Source organism: Tyto alba, unplaced genomic scaffold (assembly GCF_018691265.1).
Source record: "Tyto alba isolate M040663 unplaced genomic scaffold, T.alba_DEE_v4.0 Super-Scaffold_32, whole genome shotgun sequence".
Taxonomy (NCBI): domain Eukaryota; kingdom Metazoa; phylum Chordata; class Aves; order Strigiformes; family Tytonidae; genus Tyto; species Tyto alba.
In genome coordinates, this window is record NW_024881307.1 from 6,282,460 (window position 1) to 6,302,472 (window position 20,013).

Here is a 20,013-nt window from a genome sequence, read left to right on the forward strand (position 1 = left end):
AGAAGTCTTGCTGTTGGGCATCTGAAGTTTGTCAGAGTGATTTCCAGAAGCCCCAGGACCATATGAACCTCATATTCCCTGTTCGATCTCATCTGTCTGGAACATTGTGGACAGAGATAAATCATCTTCATTTAAAGAAAAAAGTAAAAGCACATGGAAAGCCACAACACTCCCAGGATTTTCATTACAATTCAAAGGAAGAGCTCCCTGCCACAGCTATCAGCAGTGTGGCTGACTTTCTGAGCAAGCCTCTAACACCAGTTAAAAGGAAGCTCAGCCAAAGGCGGGGGGCGAGACACATAAATAATCCAGTGGTCACAACTTGCACCAATCAGCTGAAGTTTGTGTCTCCCAGCTCACTTCCTCAGATCAGAAGCAGCTACATCACACACTCCAACACGAAAGCTGGTGCTAGGGTCCTTCTTTTGAGCTTGAAAGACTTTGTCCCATTTCCCCCTTGCTTCTCACTTGAACTCCAAGCCCCTCCCTTGCTTACTTATTTAATTATTCATAAAGTAGAACTCTAGTACTCTAGTTAATCTCTTCCATTCTTTTCTTCTCAGTTAAGGTGAACAAAGCCAGTGACTCATGCAATGTCACTTAAAGTATTGATCAGCCTACAGCATTCACCATCTCTACCTGGAACAGTCAGCACTAGTCAGTCCCCACTACACCCCAGGGCACTCAAGCTGCAGAGATGCTTTGGTGTGCCTGACAGTGTTGCTCTACCTGCAGAGGCAGAGGTACAACTCCACTCGGTGCTGGGGCACATGTAGCAAGGAGGTTTAATACTTGCAGCAGAGACTCTTGCAGTCTGGTCCTTCTGGTGGTGCCAGACCTCTTTGTTCCCTTCAAAACACAGCATGTGCAGAAATATGTGCTTCAACAGCCTGTTAACCCTTCCTCATGCTCAGAGCCCCTCACATCAGTTGCCTCCTGGCCAACAGGCCTTCAGCCAGTGCTGAGCAAAGGAATAAAGTCTCTTCAGCACATTAACACCATGGTTCTTCCTAGGGCTGCCTACTCAGTGTACTCTGAAAGAGTCAAACCTTCCCCAGCTGCAGAATCCCTTGCACATTTGCCGGGCTCTGACTCCCATGCCCTAGCTTGAAGCAGAGGAAAGAGTGGATTAGTGTGTAGAAACAGTGCAGTACAGCAGCTCAATTTGCTGACACATACTCACATACTGTCTGCAGCAACATGGAAGGCACAAAGTAGTATCACGGTCTGTCACCAAGCACCCATGCTAAATTTGAGGAGGTTAGTGAAGCGAAGAAATCCTCAGGCTCAAAATCTTGCTTTGGGAATTGAGATCAGTGACAAGCATTCACCAAAATTACACAAGAGAATAAGCCAAGTAACCCTGCCCTGTACCATCTCCCCATTGCATGGCCAGACACATACCTATGCAGTCCCAGGACCTGAGGTGTGCTCCATGCAAGTCATCATGAACAGACTTGTGCAAAGCAGCAAAAGAAGGCAGAGGCCTGTCGTTCAGCACCTGGGTCTCCTTGTAAATCCAACTTTTGATTCAGACTCTCTAAGGAGGGAACTTCATGTGATTGGGCAGAACTTGCCCTTAAGGTTTAAAGGGCCACGCAAAAAGGGAAAGCAAGGGAGGGATGTGCTCAGCCCCAGCTTAAAGGCAACCACCAGCTATGCTCTAAAACAGTCCAGTGATCAAATAAAGCCAACAAGATTAATTTGCAGCAGTAACTGCTCAGCTCCACTAGTGGGAGGCCAAGCTGGGCAGCTGTACACCTCAAACAAACCTCTCCCCTTTCCTCCATCAGCAGAGAGCCCTATACTCCCTCTTCCCCCACTGCCTCCCTGCTGTAAGGCAGCTTTTTAAAGACACATATGGCTGTGACTAACGAAGCCACCGGTTGCACATTCATTAAGGGGTGTTTGATCTGTCTGCCCTGGACTCCGAAGCCTCAGCACTGGCTGCCTGTGATATCTGACATGAGGAAGGGATCGGGCCCTGAAGATAGCAAGATTTGGGAGAAGCTGTGGAGGGAAGGACACTGCATTGTAAAATTAGAGGACAGCAACTTATGATCATAATTAGTTTAAAGCAGCAGAAAGAATTTCTCAGGCAGCTACTTTTGACACCAAGGATTTTGACACAGATGTCTCTTGCCCTTCTGTGCTGCCTTTGTACCTATTCTGTTCTCTAAGGACAATGTAAAGGCGAGCTATAAAACAGGAAGAAAGGTAAAAAAAGAAAAAAGGATATGTGTTGGCCTAAAAAGTTCCAGTAAGTGTCAGTGATGAGGGCAGGCTGAGAGCCTGATTCCCACCCAGGGAATGGCCTGTATTTTCAGTTTGCTGAGGTGCCAGTGAAAACTTGAGACAATATCTCAAGAGGCACTTGTTGAACACCTTTAGTGTCACATGCAGAGTGTAACAAAGGGGTTGAGGCTGTAATACCTCCAGCTGTAAGAAGACAACCCTAGGGTTATGTTACCCTGAAAAGCTTTGAGTCTCAGCCTTCCTGATCCTCAGAAGCCCCAAATCCAGAGCTGAGCGCCTGGGTCTAACCCACATCCCCAGATAATTTGGTCAGTGTGATGAGGTGTGCTCAACATCAGAAGGCAGGAGATCCCAGCAGTACTGGCTCTCACTTTCAGGTTCCCCCAGCTTACTTCTTGTACTTGTCTAAAAGGAATACCTCCATTTTGTCAGATAAAAGCTTCTTTCTCAATATTTGCTTCTAATCCACAGCACAAGCACATTCCCCTAAAACCTGACCCTGAGGGGTAATGAACAATTGCAACAGCCCTTGACTCCAGAGGAAAGGCAGAGGATCATAATATGCTTCTCCTTTCAGAGATGCTCACCTCATCATCTGACTGCATAACCATTTACTTTTGGACACAACACTAAATGAGTGTTTATTCAGAAAGACCATCAGGGCTGAACAGGAAGCATGTAAATGCTTCACTCAGCATCTTTGAAATCTGGAGCCACAGGGCTCTTAGGAGGGGTATTCTTCCTGGTATCATGAGATACCAGCTTTCAGATGATACCACAGGAGACAAGAACACATCAACCTGCAGAGGCTTCTGCATGGCAAATCCCCTCTTTTGGCACATACTGCCTGTATTCTTGTTTTCAAAGTGATTTCAGTACACTATATTAAAAAATTGTCATCAAGGAAAGGAAAACCCTCAAACCTAGGAGGCACGGTGAATTCATAACATCAGTGACAATTTCTTATTTCTTCAGTCTCTTATCTCAGACGGTTGCCTACAGGGTTGAGATCAGGTCTCTGTGTGCATATATATTTTTTCATCTAATCACTGCTAAGAAACAGCAAGGCTTTTCACACACTTTAATGAAACAACTCATTCTATTGACCAGCCACACACTATCTCCCCTTGCTTTCAAGGGCAGAGGAGTCCACCAACATGGGAAACAGTCAGAATTCTGGAGTACTTTCGAGCTACTCACTTGCACATTCTGCCCTCTCATCTGTGGAAGACTGCTGGTAACGCCTTCATCCCAGGACAGGCTGCCTCCATGTCCCAAGGGCATCACAAGCCCTCAAAAATCAAAACCTCACAGGAAAAAGTCCACTGTTGAGGCACAGCTAGAGACCTTGAGAAATGCACCTATGCTCCCAAGATGTAGATGGATAGAGGAGTATATACTTCCGTGTTGTTTACAGGAAGCCTCAGCAGCATGTACCTGTAATGAAGCATACCATACCTGCAATGCTAGTCCTGCCAACCAACACTACAAGATGACAGCTGCTCTTTAGACATTCTTTCCAGGTCTATTTGTGCCTCATTTCTCAGAACAGGACAAAATCTCCATGCTTTCCAGGATGTCTCAGTAGTTTTCTATAGCCTGATGCCTGTTGAATTTTACATTGGAGTTGGAAGACAGGAGGCATGAGCTGAATATGCTACAAAGTCAGAGTCAATTCCCATTTCAGTTCTCCAGGAACATACAAGCGAATATGTCATTTAATCATACCATATTCCCCAAAGAATGCCTCTCTCACCACTGTCTGAGGAGAGTTCCTGTGCATGCAAACACACTGCATATAGGAAAATCACCTTCAGTAAAAGCACACAGGTAAACATACCAGAGCATGTCTCCTATTAAAGACACTGCTATATATGTACAGTGCACAGAGCCCCATGCACATCATGAACCAGGAGGTTCAAAGCATCCTGAACAAAAGCAAAACCCCTTTTGTTTGATGTCAAGTTTGTATGGTCAGAATGACTTACTGTCTTGCTGCAGCATCCTCAAGATTCTTACCTCAGGAGACAATTCCACTACACAGAGCTTGGTGAATCCAAACACCTGGCCCCGGAGGGAGCTTTCTGGATACAAAAAAACCTAGGAGTACTAAGGCTGTGCTCTTTATTTTTCAGAAAGGAGTTGAAAGATATACACCCATGCCAGAAAAGAAAGAAAGTGAAAAGCCTCAGTATTTGTATTGTTTTAAGACCCACACTGCCTACCTGCAACTGAAGCCTGGCTGCACTGGGTGGAGTATATATCCAGATACATACCTGCTCAGAAGTGTTTTGTAACTAAGCAGACAGACTAGTAAGGATAATTGCATTTGTTTTGTATATGGAAGGGAATGGGACAGATGTTACACAGGAAGTTTTGTGGCAGGGATGGGATTTTTATTAACTCAGTGGAGGTGAAAGTATTAACTAAGGGGCCTTTTTATACCCTCCTCTGTTCTAGCAGAGTTCTGGCATTTGGAAAGACAGGGTGGAGAGGTGTCATTTTTAGGAAACAGGATTTCATGTCAAACCTTGATAGAAGTCAGCAATTCCTCTCTGGATATGCAAGGAAGAAACACTTAGGTAACCAGACAACTATCTCACTACATTAGGTAATTCTTCAAGGGTACGGTGAAATTCCCTCAAGCAGGCAGGGTTCAAGTTGCTGTTCAAAACCAATTCCTTAAGCTTCAACTGTCTGAAAGCAAACATGGAAGAAGAGCTATGAAGCAGGAATATAGGTATTCATATCACCTAATCAGAGACACTGCAGACTAATGGTTCTGGCCTCTCTCACTGGTAGTCAGGGAAGAGAAACTCTCTCCAAGGGTGATTTATACAACTTGTCAGGTGGATGAAGAAGGACCAGAAGTAAGAGATATAAGGCAAATAAGGGAGATTGTGAACTGAAATTGGAGAGCTTGAAAAGGGAAATGAAGGCCCTTGAGCCTGACAAGAATGAGGCTAAATCTATAAATCCAGGCTCCCACCAAAGGACTTGCCAGCTGTGCAGCCCAGGGACTGGGCTGAACAGCAGGACACCAGTGACTGTGGCTGTACTGCCTTTGTCAGTCTTGCTCCCATTCCTGCTTGTCCCCCTCAAGGAGCCAAGGCCCTGCAGGTCCTTGTGTCCCACCTCTCCCAGCTGACACCAGTCAGCCCAAGACAGGGAACAAGGCTTTCCCTGCCATATGCCTCCACATCCGTTTTGCCCAGAGCACTCATACTAGTGCGTCAGTGTCACAACAGAGTTGGACGGAGGAGCGTAGAGGTGTGGAAGATGCAAGAAATTGTCACAGTCTCATCCCTGCTGGCACAGCCAGTTAAAAACAAACCTCAACTCTTTCACTCCTAGCATTTTAAATTTAAGTCTGTCTCCTTGAGAGAACAGGCTGTGAAGCAAAGAATTTTTTTTCCTTCCTCCTCCTTCATCCATTTCAAATGTCAAACAAATTGAGGCCAGCTCTGAAGGGCTAGAAAACCAGGCCTCATGCAGCTCCGGAGTGCTGACTTGCATCACACGTCAGATCTTAGCTCCTTGTTTTGCAAATAAGTCGAGGGCAGCTGGAATAATATACCTGTCAAACAAGTGAGCTTCCAATTTCCCTTGACAGCATCAGCTCACATGTGCTGCTTGCCATTTACAAGAGTCTGCCAGAAGGAATCAATTCTTTAAACATATGTTGATATATAAACATGTACTCTGTTGCTTTGGCACATTCTAGCCATTGACCATGGACCTGAGAGAGGCTTCACCTCCAATTTTCATTTCTCATTTTGGTTTCAGGACAGATCTGGTTCCAACCTTCCACTGCAAGATTAACTATAGGCAATGCAGGCGAGGCGTGCAGGTGGGTTGCCCAGCAGTTTGCTTTATGATCCTGTCTTCAGTTATGACTCTGTCACACACTAATCAGTTCAGCTAAAAGTCTCCATGCCAAGGGCCTGTCAGCTAGACAAAATCTATGACTGGGGAAGCTCCTTTTGGGATGAGTTTGCTGCTTCTGAGAAAGTAGGGTTTTTTAGAGGAAAACACATATCTTACCTATAATAAGAAATAAACATTTTAGCTGAATTTTTGCAATGGTCTCTCTACTGATACATAGAGACTCAATAGGAAACTGGAATCCATTGAAAAAAATTAAAGACTAGATATAGGGCTCCACAAATAAAAATTCATTAAAGTTTGCAGAGCCCTCAGATATTTTGACAGCTGTGTCATGACAAAGCTCTTGTGAAAATTCAGTGTTGTGTTGTAGTCAGTGCAGGCATTAAAGACCGCATCATAAATAATGCATACAGGCAGGAAGTTTATGATGAGAGCAAAAAAGTGCTTTAGAAAAGCCATGCTGTTACCACCATCAGTTCTTGCACACAGAGACACACACAGGTCTCACAGAGCAAACTGTAGGTGCTTAAAGATATAAGATACAGGCATAAGCAGGAAGAACTCAAGTTATTTAAAGCAATCTCTATTCTGATGTTCCCAGCCTCCTGGAGGTCTGGCTGTTGCCTCAATGTTCTTCTCAGAAAAGTGAGTATAATGTTCTAGAGCTTATGTTTATTTGCTTCAACTGCTATCCAGGCTCTCAAAGCACACTATGTACTTCAGTGTACAGTATATTAGGCTGAACCCTATGCTGACAAGCATAGAGGGATCCAGACATCCCATTCAGGGATGAAGAAACTGAAGCTCAGAGAACTATGTGTTTGCTCAAGGTCAAAAGATGTCTGTTAAAAGCAGAAATAGAAGAGATGGCATGACTCACAATATATGGGACAAATCTGTGGTGCTGTAAACTGGAACAAGTCCCTGCATGTCTGTAGAGCAAAGGCAGCAGGCACTTGATTTCACCCACAGGATTAGCCCATCAGCTTTATAAAATCAGCCTTTTGACTTGTTACTGACATAACACAAAGATGCAAAAAATGACATAACAGCAGCAGAACATTTGACACGAAATAAAGCTAGCAAAGTACCTGGGCAACGAAGTTCAAACACCAGCTGTGCTTCTGGTTACTCAGAGGTACTGGTTAATAGAGCAAGGAAGCAACTCTGACCTCTCTTACACTGCTGAGAATAAAGCAGTTGAAATAGGCATAGTAGCAATGGTGGAAAGTCTCAGAAAACCAGGCTTGATTATTAAGGACAATATGAGACACCTGTGATTATCAATCCACTAAGAGAAAGAAAGGGTGAATTCAGTGTTTTAACTGAAGGCCTAACAGACTGTGCTGGGTCAGACCCATGTTCCCTCTAATTCAACCATCCTGTTTTACACAGTGGCCAAGTGCAGAGATGGGAAAAAAGAACAGAGCAAACATATCCACGTCTTCCCTGATATCTGCTTTGCAGATTGATTTATCAGACCATAATACTGAGGGTAATTGCATTAGAATTATTAAGAGTCAAACTAAGACTTGGACTGTTGAGCATAAGCTTAGCCAAATTATTTTTACTTCTGTTCAACTGAGTGCACTATCATCTCATTTACTAAGCTAAATGATCAGCACTTTACCAACTCTCTGCAAAGGTTTTTATAACATTCCCTCTACCAAAGAGCAACCGTGTGCTGCTTGAGCTAGCAAAACCATTCCTGTAAGAAGAATATTGTTACCCCTAACTCAGAGTAGGGGCTGCAACAAGTGTTGTACAATTCCATTAGGTGTCACTGCCTGCAGACACAAACAATTAGAAAAGCCAGGAACATTATTGCAAGTGACACCACAATCTGAGTAAGAACACTAGCCAAATGCTGACCAAATATTTCCACTTTGTCAGGAAACAAAGATAAGTTGACAAATAAAAATACAAGAGCTGGGCTGGGCAAGAGATTCTTTGCTATTTCCCAGTGCCTGGATTTGGCTTTCTAACATTGACACATGCAAAAAAAATCCCTGCTGTGCCCAGATCTAGGAACACATCCCAGAGCCCATGGAAGGTGCCAGCCCTTCCAGCAGGCACCTGCCTGTCACCATTCACCAGCAGAAACCAGGGCACACAGCAGGGACAAGGCAGCAGTCTCTGCAGAGTCACACGCAGCTTCCCTTTGAGCACCCGAAGCAGCCCTTTCCCATAGCCTGCCTGGCTCTTGCTGGAGTCAGGGCTACCTAGCTGGGACACTGGGGAATCGGGTCCTCTGCACTGAGTGCAGCTCTGCTGTAGCAGAACTGAGGAGCAGAGGAGTTGCTCTCTCCCCTACCAAGAAGGCAGGCACCTGACAACAAAATCTCTTGCCTGCCTTCACTGCTGCCGCTTCCCAGCACTGCCCAAGTTGTGGTGATTTCTCACCACTGCTCAGATGATCCAAAGCAGCCTGACAGGACGCAAAAAGCAGGTCCTTTTCTGCAGACCACTCCACTCCAGGTCCACATGGTGCAGAGAACCGCCCATGCCCTAGCAACTTCCCAGATTAGATCCTGTCAACTGTAGCCCTTACCAGATGGCTGTGGCACCCTCCTGGCATGGTTTATTTCCCCATGTCCCTGGTAATCAGGTGCTTCTTCACTCCATTATGTTATTATGTAGAGTCACTGTATAAGGATCCATATTCTGCTCAGAGATAACTCACTAGTAAGCCCCTGAGCATTAAAAATCCAGGACTGTATCTGCCTGCAGTCTGTCCCATTTGAGGGCTCCATCGGGAGACCATATTCCCCCTCAGCAGATGTAGTTACAGACATCTACCCACAGGGGCAATTTTGAGTTGCCTTTCTCAATTTTTTTTTTTTTTTTAATGTTATAAAACTTATCTTTCCAGCCCTGGGTTTCCCTGGAGCATTTTACCTATTTCAATTTATCACCAGCTCCATCAACCCCAGATAACTTGCATTTGTGGTGGCTATTACTCATTGTTGAAATCACCTCACCACACTGAAGACCTATGTAGACAGTGACCAGGAGGAGGTTTTCATTTGAGCACATTAGCCAGACTCACTCCTCAGTTAACCAAGAGAAGCAGGTGCTTCTAAGGAGCAATGCATCCCATCCGTGTCCTGAAGTGGACTGTTAATAACAAACAGGAGGAACCCACGTCATTTTTCCTCTTTCTCTTAATTGACTAAGATAATACAGATGAAGAGATCAGATTTAGTTTTAGGTGCTGCTTTTCTCAGTGCAGTGGTGTAAGCAAAATTAATCTCAACCAAAATGTTTGTTTTGGCAATGGGAAGCAGGGCCCTGCAAACAAGGACTCCCCCCCCCCCCCCCCCTTTCATTCTACATGGCAGTTGTGCAGACCCGAGGGGGAAAGATTTAGATTACACTGTCTAGCAAGGCCTTCTAGCAAGATTGCTTTTGGCTGCAAGCACAGCGATACATTTGCAAAACCACTACACCACCCTGAGATGCCATATGACTCCATTTAGCAAGATTTGATGCAGAGTTCCCCTTTTGCAGATATATGAGAAAACAATCCATAGTGGGAGGACTGCAAGGAAAATGTTCTGGCTCTCACAAGTGAGCCTGGGATGCGAGTCAGGCTGGAATAGCAAAATAAAAAGAAGAGAGAATAGAAAAGGGTCAACACCGCTTCCTCCCCAGAGCTGGCTAAATTTCAGTATTACAGAGAATGGTTTGTGAAGGTTAGGGAGCAGATGAATATTTAAACCACCTAACACCAAGAATAAAAGTCTATCAACACAAGAAATCAGTGCTGTGGATGTGGCATTGATGAGCTTTGCTATTTGGGAAGGTGTTAGCCTCCAGAGAAGAGCTGTCCTGATGGGTAAAAGGTTTGGCCATTCCATTATCCAGGCACTTTGATGTTCTGTGAGGACAGTGGTATGCTGCAGCCTCTCCCCTCAGCGCAGATGCCATAGTATCTCTCTTGCTGGGTCCCAAAACTTGTAGGAATCTAACACTTGAAACCTCCTATCCTCTGCTAAATGTGGCTGAAGTGAGCTAATGGCACAGAAGTTATGGGAAACGTGTATACAGGCACTGATTATGCAAGCCTCATTTCTTTAAGAAACTGAGCTAAAAAATGATAATAAAAGCTGTATCATCTTCCACATAGTATAAGGTTAAATAAGCCCCACATTATAAGCATTGCAGAAATCTGCTTATATCATTTTTCCTCAAATCTTGCACAGGTTCAGCACCAGAATAGTCGACAAGAAGAAGAATGTCTGGAATACTAACTGCTGGATAAACTATTCCATCATGCCTCCCGAAGGACATTATGACAGCAGGTTTTCATTCCAGAAAAAAAAAAAAAAAAACAAAACAAAAACAAAAACACTCCAAAGTAATTAGCATCCTTCCAAAGTGAAGTAATTATACTACAGTAAAGTCACTTATGTTCCAGAAGAGTGTGTCCACGCAGGCAACTATTCTGGAAGGCTTCCGGCTGAACAGCTTATTCTGCAATAGCTATTCCAGTCAATCCCTCAGTGTAGGCAAGCCCAGCAAATGACAATGATCTCTCATTTCTCCTCCCCTAAGGAGGAAAACCAGATTAGGAAATCTAGTGTTCTTTAGGAGATGTTTGAACCAATTTTAACCAATTTGACAGATCCACAAGCTTAAAGTAAATTTTTTGCAAGTTTTATAACCACTGACAGGAATTAGAGGAGAAAGGTGGAATTCTTTCCTTACCCCTGAAGAAAAGGCAACAGCTATGCTCGGCTATGTTATTAGCTATCAGAGCATCCACAGGGAAGAGTGTTTTTATAAACTCTCCAACCATGCACAAAACTTCAGAAGCACACATTTTATTAGACACCAAAGACTCCAACATAAATCACAAGCCTGAAGGAAAGCTGGCTGTGTTACTTTTGCAGCTCCTGGAACTGCTTGTTCAACAACAAAAAGGACACGAAAGACAGCTAATATTTGAATACATAATCATGTATAACTACAGGCAAAGCACTTGTGCCCTGTTGCCTGGCTCATGGTGTATCGCTGACACCAGTGATGTTCATCTGTTTACAGCGATATGGGAAATAGGAGAGCATCTCCCAGTACTGTCTACTTGCCAACAGACTCTAAACTGAAGAAGACATAAGGGTTAATTGAGACCAGAGTGGCCTGGGATGATTTTACTGTGGGCTGGCATGTACTTTAAGTGTACCAATCTATCTTTGGAGCTCCTTAGCATATTTGCTCAGCTGATTTGCATACACAAATATAAACTGTACTCTCCAAAAATTGCTCAAGCAGAGTCTGGAGCAAATTAAACACTCAAGCTGAGGAGAGAGGGAGAGTGTGAAAGAAAATTGTAGCTATTGCGTGTTCTGGGCCTGTAGCCGACATGGCTTAAAGCAAAGAGACTTGCAAACATCAAGTACTAGGAAAAAACACAGAAAACATGACAGGAAAGTCATGCTAGTCTAAGAGAAGGAAATGCATGAGTAGCTTATTTCTGCATATTTTTTCAGCTAATATGGAAAGCTGCAGCTGTCAGCAGTGATAGGGTTCTACATCTAACTGGGAAAAGATGAAGACAGAACACCTAACTCAGAACTTCTTGGGACAAGGGACACTGCTGATTTCCATGCCCTTCAATCACGCTTTGACTGGCAAGGAGACTCGATTGCATTGGTCCTGCAGGTGCCAGCATCAACAGAGGGCCATGAGCTGGCCAGGCACTGTGAGCAGATCCCACCCCCCACAGTTTGAGTCAAACTCTGAAGCACATTTTGTGTCAAAAGCCAGATGGGGAAAAAGCTGCCTGCACTGGCTGGTACCTGCCAAAGCAAGCTGCTCTGCAGCGCAGTGAAACACAGTTGGGTTTGTGGCTCAGTGACATAGGGACAGGCTATCATGACTTTTAGCACAGGGTTGTAAATACTTACGATTTTTACCATCCTGCCCCAGGGGATGTAAATTTTTCAGTCAAATTCTGGTGGGCAAAACCTCACATCAGGCTCCATATCAACAACTCGCACATCGAGCTCACCCAGAAGACTGATGGGAGGCTTAGAAAATGTAAGCCTCAAAGGTCAAATGAAATAGGCTTGCTCAGCCCAGGTAAGAGTTCTCTGAACTGGGGATATAACAGACTTCTGATATGTAAAAGGTTGTTCTGAAAAGGGAAGTGAGCAATTATCCTTCAGGCCACTAGGTTCAGGACAGTAGAAAATAGGGTGGATCTGCAGGGGAAGAAATAGAAAAAGGTAGATTTAAGTTTCTTGTTAGGATAAAATTCTTAATGCTGAGGATAAATAACCATGGAACAAACTACTCAGTGCACTGAATCCTTGCTGGAGGAGGATTTTAAGGACATCTGTCAGGGTTGGCGTGATATAGTTGTATAGAGGATATGGGGATGGATTAGATCCACCTGAGTCCCACTAGCTCCATATTTCTATGACTATACTTCTCTTGCATGTGCAGAAGTACTAAGGGTTGAATGTGTTGCAAGGAATGACCTTAGGAGAAATTTAAGGTTTTATCCATGTCCTAAGGAACATATTACTTGAAATTTAGCATGTGGTCCGAGAGCAGAGCTGTGACTTACATTACAGCGGAAAAACCTCTATTAGCTCCTGGTTCAGACTGGGGCATATTTCTTCCTGACCTCATTGCTAGTGGACAATCAAGAGTTTACCAGAGTTACCAGACTCCAGAGGATTTTCTCAGTGTCCCTGGGAAAACCTGTACATCGCACCTGGTGTCATCTCTAGCTGGGAATAATCTCTGATAATCCAAGAGACACAAAAAACAGTAATCCAGAAATTAAAGATGGGAGAAAAGTAGAAAGAAGATAGTGCAGATTCTTCCTGCCCCCTGCAGACCAATACCAAAACCCCCAAAGAGGGGATTCATTTATTACAGTTCAAGAAACAGCCAAATTAATTTGCTTTTTGTCTTCCCTCCCCCACCCAGAAGATGCAAAACCCCCTCTGTAAATTAGCATTGCAGAAATTCCCCATTCTCCACTCCTCTCCAAAGCAGCTGACAATACCCCAATTCAGCATTGCCTTAAAACCTGCTCAGCCCAGCGATTTGACTTTGAGTTTAGGTTACAAGAGTTAAAATGGATTTTCTTTGAATATTCTTAATTTCTGCCCTGCAAGTAAGAATTCAATCAGCTGTCAGGAGCTTTGTTTCCCTCCAATAAGTCACTGATGGGAAGTTGAATTCATTCCTTGCCTCCTTTCCCCCACGGCAGGCAGGCTTTGAGGCCCCAGACAGTGCTGACTTGCAGTGTGATTCTCCAGATGCACTGCACAATGTAAGGACTAGAGGGAATATTGTCACACAGGAGATGGAGGGGGAAACTAACAGAAAGACAGGGAAGAAAAAGAGGTTCCAGCTTACTTTCTAGCAAAAAGTCAAGTCTGTTCTGGGAGTGATGGATTTCTCTCATGGGGACAGGAAAGTGCCGGAGTTTATCTAGGCTGACAGTGTATGCTGTCTCTAGGGGAAGGCGCAGAAAATATGAAGGAGGCTCTTTGTCAGTCACTGTGCCCAGGACCTTGATGGCTCTCCTGTTATATTTTGAACTTGCTTTGCAACTTCCCCCTAAACATGCTGCCCCAGAGCTGAAGTAATATCCCCACCAGCCTCAGACAGTTTCTGCAATCTCATCACCAGGAAAACTGTCTCCATCTGCTCAAGTGTAAATCACAAACCAAGATTTTGCCCCTGGATTTACAGTTTCTAACTATGCATGCCTGAGCGGATATTGGTTATGACCTTGAGATGTACTTTCAAACATATCTGAACTTGAGAAAATTTTGAATGAGATTAAAACTTCACTACAGATGCTTAGCCTGCTCAAATGAGCAGAAGAGTTTCTACCAAACAGGGATTTTTCCTGAAGTTTTGAATCTTGACCACTCCTACTCCAAGTTGACTCTATTCTTGCCATGCAACAAGAAAAGAAACTTAGGCAAAAAAAAGAATTGATGTACCTGGGGGAACTTGGGCACATTCAGTGACAAAGATGGGAGAAGATCCAGACAATTCATTGCTGTTTGCCTTTGATCTCCTGAATAATTCTTGCAAGGCCAAAGAACATCTTGGGCACATTTCTAAAGGAATTACTGGGGAATCTTGGAGCTGAGGTTCCCAGTGAATAGCACAGTTATACACAAAGGATTCTCAAACATTTACAGAGGAGCAGAGTGAGGAATCCTTTTTGTTCCGGGCATGTAACATTAGAGAACCTGTCAGCTCTTATTTCACTTGATGACTTGGGTAAATCTGTCTGTCTCTGTCTTTTTCGGCTTTTCTTTCTTTTATTGTTTTTTTCCAAGAAACAGCTGACATGAAAAATGAGAAACAAGAATTGCATTGTCAGTTAGAAATGCATACATGTAATGAATTGTAAACTGGTTGACCCTTCTTGGGTATTGATTCTGCTTTTTAACTAGGAGGGGAAGCTTTGCAGAAGCTGATAAAAGAAAAAAAGAAACCTGCCAAATAAAAATTGAACCCAGGATTTTCTTATTTTAAGCTTAAGCTTGTCACTTACAGGGCTGACTGGAATACTATAATACAATGCAGTTCTTTCATTGAAAAGAGGCTCCCCCAAAATACCACTTGCTGTGTGCATGAGAAATTTGCCTGTTTTCATTTATCTCCATTTTTATCAAAGAAAATGTAAATAATTGAGACCATGAGCAAACCCAGTATTCTAAAAAAGAAAGCTCAGAATGTGTTGCTTTCTGGGATCCTATCTCCCATCAAAACCTTAAAGATGCTCATGAAATATTTTCACTCACTGAAGAAGCGTTTTTATGAAAAAACATATTTCCTGAAAAAAATTTGCATTTTTCAAACAGCTGCAGTAAATCCTTATCTCACAGGGATGCTGAGAGAGGAATGCTAAGCTTTAAACAGTTTTAGAAACAGATCTTCAGATGGCATAAATCAGTCTAGTTCCACTGAAATAACAGACTTTGAAGCCCAAATGTGTGCAATGCAACTCCAGAGAAGCTATCCCAACTTACACGAGGTAATCATTTGGTCCTGTAATATCCCTCCCCACGCAGAAACAATAGAAGCCATTAGAAGTGACACATTCCCAATTTAAAGCAACAAACATTTTTAATAATCCCAGCAGAATACCTGAGTAAGCCTACACTGCTTACACTTAAAGCCTTCAGCATATTCATCAGCATCAGGGCTATTACTGTGTATCGCAAATGATGGGGAACAGGTAACAGAGTGTTCCCCTAACGTCCTCTGTCACATGATAGATGCTGTTTGCATTTCAGAGAGCAGCACCACGATGATTGACTGCATACAGTAGCGCAGACTAAAGGACGGGTGCTTAAAGAAAAGACTTCCAAATGAGAGGAGAAACACCAAGTGAATTTCCAATATACAGATATCCTCAGAAGATATTTCCCCCCTACACCTCATCATGGCCAGCCAAAAATGCTTTCTAAACCTTCTTTAGCAAAGATGTGAAACAATGAGCCTTCAATCTGGGCAACAAGCACCTGTGGAAAAGGGTATGTAACTCAGGAACATATGATGCTTCAAAGCAGGTATCTAGCCTGCTGCTTTTTGTCACTGTTGCCTGCATCAGTTGTGCACGCGGCAGTTTCTCCCTCTTTCTTTATAAAGATGGTTTGTAAATAAATTTTACCAATCTCTCTTCAATCAGCGTAACTCAGGGTCTCTCTGCAGCCCAAACTGCTGTGTCAACCTCAGGACAAGCAGGCAGAAACACCAAGCCTCATAGAGACAATCTCTATCCAGTTGGACAAATGCAGGTATCTAGAGATGCAAAGGGCCACTTGCCAGCTCACATATGCTTACTGAAGCCAGGGGACCCTTTACTAATCTTTGCAGAATGTGATTGTAAATGGCCTCATGTGCAGACAAAGTTCCTGTTTTTAGTAAAACTGTCCCAGCTTCGGAGTGTGATGTGGGTTTTCATAGGGGACTAGGGCCACTGCCTATGTTCTTCTGTTAGTGCCCCACACCAAAGTGATGGGAGCTGGGTAGCTCAGGGGAGATGAGGTGCTAATGGAGATCTCTGGCACAGGCAAGCAGGTGCAAAAAGGCAGGACAGTGGGATTTGGGTAAAGCTTTAGGAATGCTGTAAGGTTAAATAGAATAGCTCAGAAGTGTATTTGGTGGTTTCAGAAAATACCAGAGCTCCCCTTCCATATTTTTTTATTCAGTGAAAGCCACTGACTTACTCCCCACCTCATGGAGCCTTTCCCTGGGAACAGCCTGACTGCTGCTTGCAGCTTGCAACTCCCCCAAAAGGATCCCGAGCCATACTCTGAGGCACACTCAGTGCCCTGCAGTCTGGCTGACCTTGCTGAGGGACAAACTGTAAATGCAAAGCCAACAGCTGGGTGTTTTTGGATGAATTTTTAGCTCTTCCCTTGATACTCTTTATAGCAATGCAAGCTCTCCTGGGGCACAGCCTCAGTAAACTTCCACTCATCCACCACTGCACACTGAGGAACAAAATCCAGAGAAGAGTTTGGGGCTGGGCTACATAGACAGCAGAACTTCTCATTTTCTTTGCCCTTTCCTCAATATAGCCCCTAGATGCACTGAAAAAAGTAAAAAAACCTCAAGCAACAACACGAGAGAAATATGCTGTGTCGACATTTCTGGGGCAGATGAGGAGGCAGAGATGGAAATGAATTACTGTGCAGCTGCTGTCTCACTGACAGATATCACTGCTCTTTAAAACACACTTATCTCACTGACAGATCTGCTGCATGTTTCCATTACCTCCCCTAGCACTCCAGCCTGTAGAAAGGTATAGGAGACCTAAAACCAGAAGTAACAGAAAGTTTGCCTACCTTATCAACGCAACTCCAAGGTTGAGTGAGACAAAGTAGAGCAGAGATCACCTTGCACCTACAGCCACAATAAGATGTAACTACAAAATAATAATAATAATAAAAAACAAACAAACAAACAAAAAAGCTAAAAGCTACAGCTCAAGCAGGAGACCAGGCAAAAAGCTGGAACAGAACACTTGAAATACAGAAAACCAGGAAGGTGCTTGTGCTCCTCAATAAATACTTTCCCTGCAAAGGCGGTGCCCCCAGGTGCTGGTGCTGGTTGAGGCATCATGGCCTTAACAGAAACAGCTGGGTAAAGAATGCCCAAAGCATGGTTTGTTTACAATCATAACAGCTCACTCCAATGCCATGTGTAAGTCTCAGACAAAAAGCAGCATCTTTAGGTGATTTTTAATAGACTGAAGAAACTGATACATGAATATGGGAGAAAATATTTTCCCAAGCAGAAGTCTGAGGAGGAAGCTTTTTTGTCCCAATTACCTGAACCAGCTGTGTGCCCAAGTAAGGCTTAGGACTGCTAATATCACTTTCACCTGATTCTCCATGAAGCAGTCATGCTGTTTGTGTTTCTGCTGGTTTTCTGTTTATCCTACAGAACTCCTGAAATACCTGTCCAGTTTCACTCCATTTACAGGACACAAGACAGTGTGTAAGAGTGAAGTTCTGAGACATTTCTGCATCCTAGGGATGGGGGGGAGAAACTGTTCCTAGCACTCTCTGTACTCAAGAAAAAGCTGCAGCAGGAGCCCATTAGATATTGAAGAAGCTATGCAAATGTTTGTCCTTTGGAACTATGAGTCCATAGGTTCCCTAGCACAAGGATCTATTTAATAATGCATTTAGGTTTGCAAAGTTTCCTTGCTCTTGTTCCTTGCTTGGATGAGTGGAAAAGATCACCTTATGCCAAGCTCATTCTCAGATGTCCCTATGGAATAGCTGCAGTTATTATCAAAATTGCACCGTGATGCAAATCATGATTGTGCGTTTGAAATTTTCTATCTATTAATACTCATTGAAAAGACTTGAAATTCCTTAATTCCAACAAAAATACCTGGGAAAACATTGTCTTGAGCGAAAGTGTCTCTCCCACACTGTGTTGTACTGGCTGAATTTCTGAACAGTTGCAAAACTGGCATCTAGACCCAAGCCTCAAATGAGCTTAAGTTCATGCCCATCTTTTGATCAGGCTTTGAAGAGAAGGAAAGAAGAGCTGCAAGGTCTAAATAACGTTCAGAGTGATAGGGGTAGCAAGGGAAATGCTTTATGCTGATGACATGGAAAATAACATCAAAGCCTGAACAATAAAGTGAATTTATTAAATTGGTCAAAAAATGTTTATTTTAAAATCAATTCATATTGAACCTACATAACAAAGAAATCATAAACTCCTTGCAGTGTAATGAACTTGAATTGACCTCAGCCACTCATCCTGAAAGATATGAAGCCACTAGTCAACACAGACAGCCCCCTCACCTGCTCAATCCATAACCTGCTCAATGCAAAAGCAGTAAGTCTATAATTTAGAACACAATTTCTTCAATCTAGAAGTAAACTGACCTCTTAAGCAATTGAATTCAGAAACCACTAAACCAGTCCATTCCCCATTCTAAGTACATCACCGGTTTAGAACATAGTGACTGTTTTATCTATGAAGTAGTAAATGGCATAAATCTAATGCTCAGTAGAATACACTTTCAGAGAAAGGATGCTGTGCTATCAATTTGTACAGTCTACCAACTAGCATCTAGAGACTCTCTCCAGCCTGGAGTTTATTACCTGTGGACACTAGAATCAACAGATCTGCAACTGGATCCAAACTAAAATCTCAACCCACTCTAAAACTTAATTTCTAAACTAGATAAGAAAATGGATCAGCCTGGAAAAGCACTTTTTTTTTTTTTTTTTTTTTTTTTTTTTTTCCTATTTGCTGAATCCTTAGAATTTTCTTCTGGAATTGCAAATTCTTGTATAGCAGATTTAAATCTGTCAATGAGTTTGTTTTCACCGAGCAATCAGAAATAGTCAGTGGGTTGCCTGGAATCCATGGACTGCAGCTTGAAAATCAGCACAGATCTAAATTGATGTGGAACATGGTAAAACATCTCCTGGCATATCTGCTGACCTGCCAGTCCTGTGGAAATGCTCAGAAGAGACAAAAGCTCCTTGCTCAGGAATAAAAGGCACTGCTGGATTTGGAATACAGGATCAACTGAATTTTTTCCAAGTGGCCAATGACTTAGGAGTCTGTCTAAATACCATTTTCAAAATGGTGCTGGACCTCTAAGGGTTTAAAAACATGGCTCCTGATTTAAGATATCTAGTTGGCAAAAAATAAGTACTCTTGTGAGCTGTGCAGCTAACAAAGCTTTAACTGTTTTCTGAGTCTCAGAGCCACACGGATTTCCTGTAACAAATGAGTTGCAAGTTCTGACTGGAGCTTTTCTCAGAGCTAAGCAATCAGCAGGACCCTGGCCTGCATGGATTCTCTGGTGCCTTTTACTGCTGGTATGTTCACACCATAGTTCTTCCTTTAGCTGGGGTAGTAATTTCGGTCTCATTCTCCCAGCTAGCAAAACCCATCAGAACTTCACTGGGGATCTGCTGAAATCAGCTGATAGTTCAAACTGATTAAGAACAGGACTGGCAGATGGACATACAGAGAAAGAGAGAGGTAGAGGGAGTTGAGCTAAAAAATGCTGCCAAGTTTGACTGTAGTAAAGAACAAATAGAACAAGTAACAAGTATCTGTATGCATTTCTACAAAATGTGTTAACCCCCTTATATTTGGTAAAGTCTTTACTAAGCAAATTTTCCAGATTGAAATGCTATAACCTATGTTTGGCTCTGGAGCACCCCAGGGCTGGGGAGTACCATGTCAATACCAATTACAAGTAAAGGGACAGAGGTTTGCCCTGTCAGCACTTTTACGTGTGCAATTAGTCTCCCTAACTGTCTTGTGGATAGGTGAGGCAGCCTGCTGCTCTTGGCGATAGGAGAGGGATGCCGTGTGCATTAGAAAAAGGCT